A 9,269-nucleotide genomic window follows, 5' to 3' on the forward strand; every position below is an offset into this window, starting at 1 on the left:
TTTTGAAGTCCTTGAGCCTCAGATCTTCTCTATCATAAACGTTACTCTCCAGCCTTACTGCACTTCCTGGACTTATTTTGGTTCCTGAGTACATTCATGTTTCTGTTCATCTCACTTTGGTAAGCTGTTCCCTTACCAAAAATGCTATTCTCCTCATCATTTCTGCCCCATTTTTCTCTTCAGCAACCATGGTCATTTTCTTCCTTTGTCTATTAACCCCTAGTTTTCCTTTAATTTTCAGTTCAATACAATTTCCCTAGTGATGACTTTCTGGCTCCTGTATATTTATTATTAGGATAGCTTCTGTTATTGCTTCTTCAGCAGCACTGACTACCTTTAAGATTTTGAACTCTATGAAGAAAAGAACCTTGTCTTTCTTAATCCCCATTTTTCCCCCCATAGCTTAACAAGCTTGTTACATAACAGGTGGAGAAATATATCTTGACTATTGGTAATAGATTATAATTGTTGGGCTAAGATGGCTCATAGCAGATGAGTGGATTTCAAAAAAGCTGTATATCATATTTACAGCAGGATAAAAAATGTAAACAGACCTAGAGAAAAAGTTTGAGAATACATCATTCTGTTTTCTTTTCCTTTCTTGTTTCACATTATGTGAGAAAAAAATGTTTTTTTCTACCCTGTTTGTTATTAGGAAAGTCACATAATCATTAAAATTCCTCTCTATGAGAGCAATAACAATGCTCTTTTAAAGCAATGGCTCTATGAATTGCTTAAATTTCTAAAAACATTGTGAAATAAATGTACTATGATATTCACTTTAAGTATAAATAATTTTAAAATCAAACTGATGTCATTTTTGTACATTTTTTCTCCTTTGTGCCTTTATTTTATTAAAAGTACACATAGAATTTATTCTAACCACCAGTTCCTGATAGGAACTATACTGGATTTTGTACAAGCTTATATCAGCTTTATATATTTACTAATCTTTTTATTTTAACAGTATTTGAGTTTGATAATGTGTATGTGTGTTTCTTTATGTTAAATAATGCTGAAGGACCTCCAAATTAGTATTCTTGTTAATATACCACAAAGCTAGGAAGTATATTAGAAATGCCAAATGTTACAACCAAACAATAATAACATTTTTCTACCCTCCAAAAGGCACATTATTTTCATTGTAAAAGAATCTTCATGTATTATAAATTCCTTCCTGCAAAGTTACTCTATCAACATCTATACCCTTATCTGATTACCTAAATGTATAGGATAGACATCAGTCAATACTCCTGGAAAAATGCAATGCCTAGTGGGCTTTATGATTTCGGAAACAAGATAAAAGCCTTATGACTCAAAGAAAGCAATCAAATGCATTTTTGTAGCCACAAGCATCGTATTTACTTAAAGGATTGTGACTATAAAAGCAAATCTCTCTTACTGGAAGCCTGGACAAAAGCTGTCAGAGGACAGGGTAGCAAATAGCTCTGAAATTGTTTTCTCTGCTTCGTTTCAAAAGCTTAGGGCTACCAATGTTTGACCTTTTACAAATGGAATGGTTTCCTGCAGATCATGGTGCTACACTTGAAAGGGCAGAGCAGGACAGCACAAAATGTACTGTACCCTCCATCCTGTGTAACTATGTATCAGACTCCTTTTTCTTAGAAAACCGCGAGAATGTAACAATTGCATGAACCTGCCAATAGGAATATAGAGAAGTAGATTCAGTCCAAATTAGGCAATCTCTGTAACCCACGTCACTTCCCTAAGCCCACCCAAATGTCCAACCCTTTATAATTCATCACTCCCCCGGAGTTCGCTCTCTGGCCCCACTGCTGCGTCAGGAGGAGGCTGGGAGCCAAACCCGGGTTTGAATAAAGACTCTTTGCTTTTGCATCGGAGAAAAGGCTCCCTAGTGGTTGATTATTGGGGACCCTGAACTCTGGGCATAACATTTGGGGGCTCGTCCGGGATTCCCCAATACCCACGAGGGACCCGATCCGAAGAGTCTGACTGCTGACTGACCGCGGTAAGTGTCTGTATTGTCTGTTCTGCGCGAGCTCGCTTCTGAAGCCAAATCTGAATTGCCCAAAAACGGTCTAAGTGGACGCACAGGTGGACCTTGGGTTGGAGGGTCAGAGGACGCTCTGATTCTCCGTCTGGAGGGGCGTAAAAACCCCCGTCTGGAGGGGAGTGGCTTCCCCTCAAAACTCAGGGACGAAGCGGGTCGCTCCCGCTAGTTGGCACAGGGCCATCGTCCAGCTTTTCAGTGTCTTTGTCTGTTTGGTTTCTGTGTCTTTCTGTGGACTTCTGTGGACTTACTGGACGGACATTATGGGATAGACTCAGTTCACTCCAAGTGAGTGGAAAAGGGAGCTTAATTCCCCCCCCCCCCCCCCCCAAGGCCATAGAGCTTCCTCAGGCAAATTAATCAGGTGACTGTTTAAACTCTGGTAAATATCTAGTAGGAGTCAAAAACTCAGACTGTTTGGTATATAAATATAAATGTGAAAATATTTGTTATCTCTTTCTGCTGTTTAATTTATTTAAAGATACGGCGGACCTGCTATGGCAGAATACAAAGGTCTTTAGCAGCTGCTGAGACACCTTTTTCTTGTTCTCCATCAGAGAGGGAATAAGCCCACTTAGATGATAAAAATTCCTCTGTTTGTATTAATGAAGGTTTCAGTTTGCTCTGATTTGTGAATTTACTGTATTAAATTGAATTTTAAAGTTCTAAGGTTGATTTAAAAGTATCCATTTATAACATTTCAAAGAACAAAAGAACTTTTATTTACAGCTTCCTTATCTCTTTTGGTGCTGGGAGACTCCCCTTACAGCTTCACAGGGTGGAGAGATGTACAGGCCCTGCCCCTGCCTGTGACATCATAGTCCAACGTGGAACTAAGGCTGAAGTTACTATTAACTCTTTATAGACTCCGTTAACCATTTGTTTAACTTACTGTTTTCAGTTATTAGGATCCTCATAGAGGACATAACCTGGACTTTCCCTTCCTCTCTCATCCTGATCCTAATAGCATCTGTAACTGGATTAAAAATATTTTCTTTCAGGAGGCCATCCAGGCTTTCAGCTCACAAGAAATCTCCCCCTGCGAGAGGAGAGAGGGACCCCCCAGAAGGGGCTGGAGGCTCTCCCTCTCAACAGGTGTTTGTTTTGTGTTTTGTCATGTTGGTATCAGGACTGTTTGTTTTGTCTTTTTGTCTTATATTTTCGATCATAATTGGGCCCTATATGTATATATTATTTATTGAGTTTTGATTTGTCAAGGTTTTGTCAGTTTGTTATCAGTTTGTTAAAATCCTCTTAGAGGACATTGAGTGGTTCTTCCCTTCCAGTTTAACCTTTGACTGTGTGATTGGATTACTGAGCTTTTATCAAGGTTTTGCCTCTCCTGAAACAACGCTCCATGTGTAACCTGTCCCTCCCCGAGCCGGACTGCAGGATGATTTTTCCTTCAACACACTGGTCCCGCCCACTGGCCTATGGCAGAAGCCAGAAAAAGCGACGATAAGAAAGGGAGGCCCCATCAGGGGACTTAGAGGCAGTGTTTCTGTTATCTGCTTAGATCCCAAGAATGTAAGAATACTTATTTACTGAAATGATATAAGGACAGATGTTTGTTTGATATTTTGTTGTCTGCCTGGTTATAATTATTTGTTCGTATATAGAAGAAAAAACAACACATTTAATTTGTTGAAGGCTGAGTGCTCTGACAGGTAGCAACCCCCCCGAGTGGCCACTGGGATTCTTTTTTCCCAGGGGTGTTTTCTCTCTGTCAGAGGGGGAATCGGCCTGCCTAACAACATTTCTGTCTATATTTATTAATGTAAAGATATAAAATTATAACAATTGTAGTCCAAAGAGATTTAAAGCAGAGACCACATTCTAAAATTAACTATAAGAAGAAAGCTGGAGCTGGCAAAGTCACCAAGTCTGCCCAGCAAGCTCAAAACCTAAATGAATCTTATTTCTGACACCTGCCACCACCCAGTCTTAATCAGTGGTGGAGGAACAGTATCAGAACTGTTTGTCTCAATTGGTCATTAAGTTTGATGTGATTAATGTACATTGTAAAACCTTTCAAAGAAAAGGAAAATATTTTGTAGGCCACTTGGTCCTTGTGTGTGTGTAGCAACTCTTAAGTTATAATTTTAAAATCAGTAATTTTTAATAGAAACACACTCAAGCAGAGTGGCTTTTCAGAAAGGTCAGGGAGTCTGATTACAGTGTAGGGGTCACCGGTTCCCCCACGCCACTTTCGTTAGTAGGAGGCAAGCGCTTTTCCCAGTGGGAACAGAGAGTGGACTGCCAGATGAAAACGCCTCGGTGGGACCCGCGCTGCGCTCCCTGCCTCTGCCCACCCAGTGTCTATCCCCTCCAGGGGTTGTTTTAAGTGGCTAGAGGCAGCAACGAGGAGGGAAATTCCCTTGTGACCCCCTCCGCCCCAATAAGACCCAAGAACCCTCGGCGACTCCTTGGACACTTTTCACCGTGTTCTATAGGGGGCTTAAAGGCGGCAGCTAGAAATTCCCCTTTCCAGGCTTATCAGAATCTGAGATTATTATCTATAAAAAAATATGACAGTTTGAAATTCAAATGGCTGAGCCTGCTCCCTTCTCCCTCTGCCTTTTCTAAATATTTTAAAATAATAAAAGATTTGAGGCATAGTTATACATTTTTGAAAGACATAGAAGAAGGTTTAAAGACTAATTTGAAATTGTAAAATTTATAAAAGTTTATATATATAGTAAGAAAAAGAACAGAGAAATATTAGAAAGAAGAAAAAGCCAGCAGCAAATAGGAAGGAATTAGTATACCTATTGTAAGAAGCAGAGGCACAGGAAGAGAAAATGTCCTGGCAGGTTAGCTAGAGAAGCAGAAAGGGGAGACTCAGACTCCAAGGGTCTTTAACTTAGAGGAAAAGGACTGACAGGACCGGGGTTCCTTTCCATTAAGCCTCCAGAGTAACCTTACAAGTGGGGGGGCAAACCTGTTAGTTTCCTGGTGGACACTGGAACAGCCTATTCAGTCTTGACAGAGCCGGTGGGACTCATAACCTCTAAGAAAACAGCAGTCCAGGAAGCCACCGGACAAATTGCCTGTTTTCCTTAGACATAAAAAAGGACTATGGACCTCAGAAAGAACACGGTAACTCATTCATTTCTGGTCATACCAGAATGCCTGTATCCCCTGTGTAAACGTGACCTCCTACAGAAACTATTTGGACTGCCATCATATCCTTTGAGCGGGACGGAGCGGGAATTCTTAGGGGCAGTTGGACACTACAACCTGTGGATACCGGGGCTCATAGAGATTGCTAAACCTCTAGACTCAAGTACTGGGGGAACGCAGCCACTGAACTAGACCGAAGTAGAACAATGGGCCTTTGAGGAGCTAAAGAAGGCTCTCATCTCAGCACCTGCCCTAGCCTTACCAGACGTCAGGAAGCCCTTCCACCTCTACGTGAGTGAGGTAAGGGGCATTGCCAAAGGGGTTCTCACTCAGACTCTAGGTCCCTGGAAGAGACCTGCTGCCTATCTGCCTAAGAGGCTAGACCCCGTGGCAGCAGGGTGGCCAGCGTGCCTCTGGGCAGTGGCCACCACAGCATTGCTGGTGAAGGAGGCAGATAAGCAGACTCTGGGCCAGGAACTAGCCCTGACAACACCCCATGGTGTGGAGGCCCTCCTTCGAGGTGCTCCAGAGAGATGGATGTCAAACACCAGGATCACCCAGTGCCAAGCTCTTCTCCTGGACCAGCCCTGCATCTGGTTCCATAAGACACTGGCCATCAACCCTGCCAGCCTGCTTCCAGATGATGACCCAGAGGAACCCATTCATGACTGCACGGAGGTAACAGACGCAGTACAAACGGCTCACCCAGACCTGACAGATGTCCCGCTATCATCACCAGACAAGGTACTGTTCACGGTTGGGAGCAGTTATGTTCAGGATGGCATCCGATGTGCAGAGCAGCGGTAGTCGCCCTGGACCACACCATTTGGGCGCAGTCCCTGAATAGGGGAACCAAGGCACAAAAAGTCGAGCTTTTGGCCTTAATCCAGGCCCTCCGATGGGAACACAGTGCCATCCACCGGGAAAGAGGGTTACCAACTGCAGTGAAAAAGGACATTAAAAATAAGAAATTTTAGCCACATTAAAGGTCATCTGGCTCCCAAGGGCAGTTGCAATAGTGCACTGCAAAGGACATCAGAAAGGGAAGACAATTGAAGCCAGAGGAAATAGAGCCGCAGACCAAACTGCCAAGGAAGCCGCCCAAAAACCAGTGGGGCCTTTACAAGTTTTAGTAATCCTGCCGGACCTGGACCTACACAGACCCCCTCTTACACCAAACAAGAGGAGGAATTGGCAGAACAGAAGCAAGCCATTAAAGGACCAGATGGTTGGTGTACCCTACCAGATGACAGACTGTTGGTCCCAGAGGCTATAGGTTGGACGTTAGTTACCCAGTTATACCAGGCTATCCACTTGGCGTCACCAAGACTTCTAAACTTCTGCAAGGCAGGTACTCTTAGATAAAATAATTAAAAGCATAGTCACTAGAAGTACAGTTTATGCACAGATAAATACTAAGCAAGGTAAGAAGGTCCCCCTGGAAATTCCCCAGGAGAGCATTAGGAGGTAGATTTCACATAAATTAAGCCACCAGCATCAGAGTACAAGTACCTGCTAGCTCTCATAGATACCTTCTCGGGTTGGGTTAAAGCATACCCCACTAGGACAGAAACTACCTCTATAGTTGCTAGATTATACCTAGATTCGGGCTGCCAGTAGTCATAGGATCAGATAACAGCCCCACCTTTGTAGCCAAGGTATCTCAAAATATAGCTCAAGCCTTAGGACAGGCATGCGCGAGACTCAAAAAAAAAGAATTTAACTAAATTTACCTTAGAAACCGGTGAAAACTGGACCAACCTCCTGCCCTTCACCCTCTTATGGGCCAGGTGTACCCCCTACCGGTAGGGGTTTCCCCCTTTTAGAGATCATATATGATAGACCTCCCCCTGCCGCTTCCTTTCCAGGGTCAGGAAGAAACTGAAAGCTGGAATTCATAACCATTCCCTTACTCAAGTCCTTACAGGCTCTGCAGTATACCCAGAGAGCCACCCATAAGCTTGTTCGTGATGCTCTGCCAGTGCCCACTGCGGACCCTGTACATCCCTTCCAGCCCAGGAACTCGGTATGGGTAAAGAAGGTCACTGCCCAAGGACTCACCCCAACCTGAAAGGGACGCTACACTGTTATCCTGAGCACGCCCACGGCTGTTGAAGTAGATGGCGTCCAGACCTGGCTACACCACTCCCAGCTCCTGCACCAGGAAACGGCCTGGATCCTGGCAACCAGCGGCCTCACCCGTGAGATCCCTAGCCTGGGCTCCACGCAGGCCAGGAGGAATCTCGACACCTGCAGGAGAGGAACTGGAATTCGCTGTGGACAGTACTGTTGGGGACTGTAGTACTAAAGGCCTTGGCCAGAAGTAAGAGACAAAGTAGAAATGCAAACCGTCTCATGATTGAGCCGGGTGTCCCAAGACAAGGGGGGAATGAAAGGGCAGAGCAGGACAGCACAAAATGTACTGTACCCTCCATCCTGTGTAACTATGTATCAGACTCCTTTTTCTTAGAAAACCGCGAGAATGTAACAATTGCATGAACCTGCCAATAGGAATATAGAGAAGTAGATTCAGTCCAAATTAGGCAATCTCTGTAACCCACGTCACTTCCCTAAGCCCACCCAAATGTCCAACCCTTTATAATTCATCACTCCCCCGGAGTTCGCTCTCTGGCCCCACTGCTGCGTCAGGAGGAGGCTGGGAGCCAAACCCGGGTTTGAATAAAGACTCTTTGCTTTTGCATCGGAGAAAAGGCTCCCTAGTGGTTGATTATTGGGGACCCTGAACTCTGGGCATAACACACTGAATGCTGATGGTGGTGTGGGCTTGATGCAGCCATCAAGAATGGCAAATATGCTCATCACTGGTGTATTCTTCTGCATCAAGAACATTTCTCATTCAGTGACATTTGCTGGTTCCCTCCAAGAAAAGGTACAGTGATTCTATTTTCCCCCAAACATTTTTCTCTAGTGTCTCTTGACCAAGCAGAGCAAGGAAAATTGTGTAATTGTCCAAAATGACTCCATATAGCTTAGTCAAAGGAAAATAAAGTCAGGTTGAACAACAACTCATTTTCCTGAGAACATCTGGAGTCAGCCTGTTATTTTCTTTGCTATTTGGTAATGGAGAACATAAAAATATACTTGAGGGTTATTGAGATTTTCTTCCTTTTTTATACACTGTATATTAGCATTAACCTCACTCTGGATATTTGCCTTATAGCTTCAAATACACAGACATTGAAATATTAATATAAAATGATCAGTGGACAGTTTTTAAGGTTATCTATATAATTCTTTTAATCCTTAAAAAGAAAATACTCTAAGTGATACAATTAAGGTCTATCTTAATCTATTTATGCTCAATAACATATTATATCTAATATAACCTTTTTAGTGATATTAAAGCATAATATTGCTAACTTGTGAATGCCTATTATGTGTTAAACCTTGTTTTATTTTTGATACACATCTGTAAGGTAGTCGTTGTTATTCCTTTATTTTTATACTTAAAAAAACCTTCAGCTTATATAAAATACACTGTTACCCAAGACACATGAAATGGTAAATAAAGAAACTGAAAACCAGATTGGTGCCTGGGTCTTTTTTAATCTAAATCTCATGCCAGGAATGTTTGTTATTTTATGAACTGTGCATGTATGTACACTCTGAAAATGGAAGATGCATTCTTGGAAATTCTATTTCATCTGTTTTGAAATTAGAGATTAATTAGAAAAGAATTGTTTTAACAAACTAGGATCCCTCTTATTATAGTCTAGGGCAGTTTTCAGAGGTTACTTTAATACTTAACAAGTATAAACAATGTCCTATGCTTTATGCTAAAGCTTTACATTCACTACCTCATTCAACTCTCCTACTTGAGGAGGATGTGATTATAATCCCCAATTTACAGAAAGGGAAATTGATGATTAGGGAATATCTTTGTTCTCTATTTCTTCCAGATTTATCTTCTGCATTTTTCTCCCCTGTTCTGCACCCTGAGAGTCCGATCTCTAAGTGAGATAGAATATGTGGCAAAATAGATACAAGAAATAGATATAATCGATAAAAGCTACAGGAATTGTGAAGAAGATAGTAAGATTCCCACACACACACACACACAAACACACACACACATCGGGTTTATAGCTTAAAA

At 42.4% G+C, this 9,269-nt stretch overlaps 1 long non-coding RNA gene across 2 annotated transcripts; it reads left to right on the top strand.

The window, feature by feature from the left end:
* Positions 1-1,675: 1,675 nt before the first annotated feature.
* Positions 1,676-7,173, top strand: LOC129150532 (uncharacterized). Of its 2 annotated transcripts, XR_008557265.1 has the most exons (4): positions 1,676-1,990; positions 3,034-3,127; positions 3,363-3,559; positions 7,024-7,173. It is a non-coding gene; the product is annotated as an uncharacterized LOC129150532 (long non-coding RNA). The 2 variants fall into 2 exon arrangements; XR_008557264.1 differs by lacking the exon at positions 1,676-1,990 and having other exon boundaries at positions 2,612-3,127.
* The last annotated feature ends 2,096 nt before the right edge of the window (positions 7,174-9,269 follow it).

The sequence above is a fragment of the Eptesicus fuscus genome, chromosome 10, assembly GCF_027574615.1.
Source record: "Eptesicus fuscus isolate TK198812 chromosome 10, DD_ASM_mEF_20220401, whole genome shotgun sequence".
Classification (NCBI taxonomy): domain Eukaryota; kingdom Metazoa; phylum Chordata; class Mammalia; order Chiroptera; family Vespertilionidae; genus Eptesicus; species Eptesicus fuscus.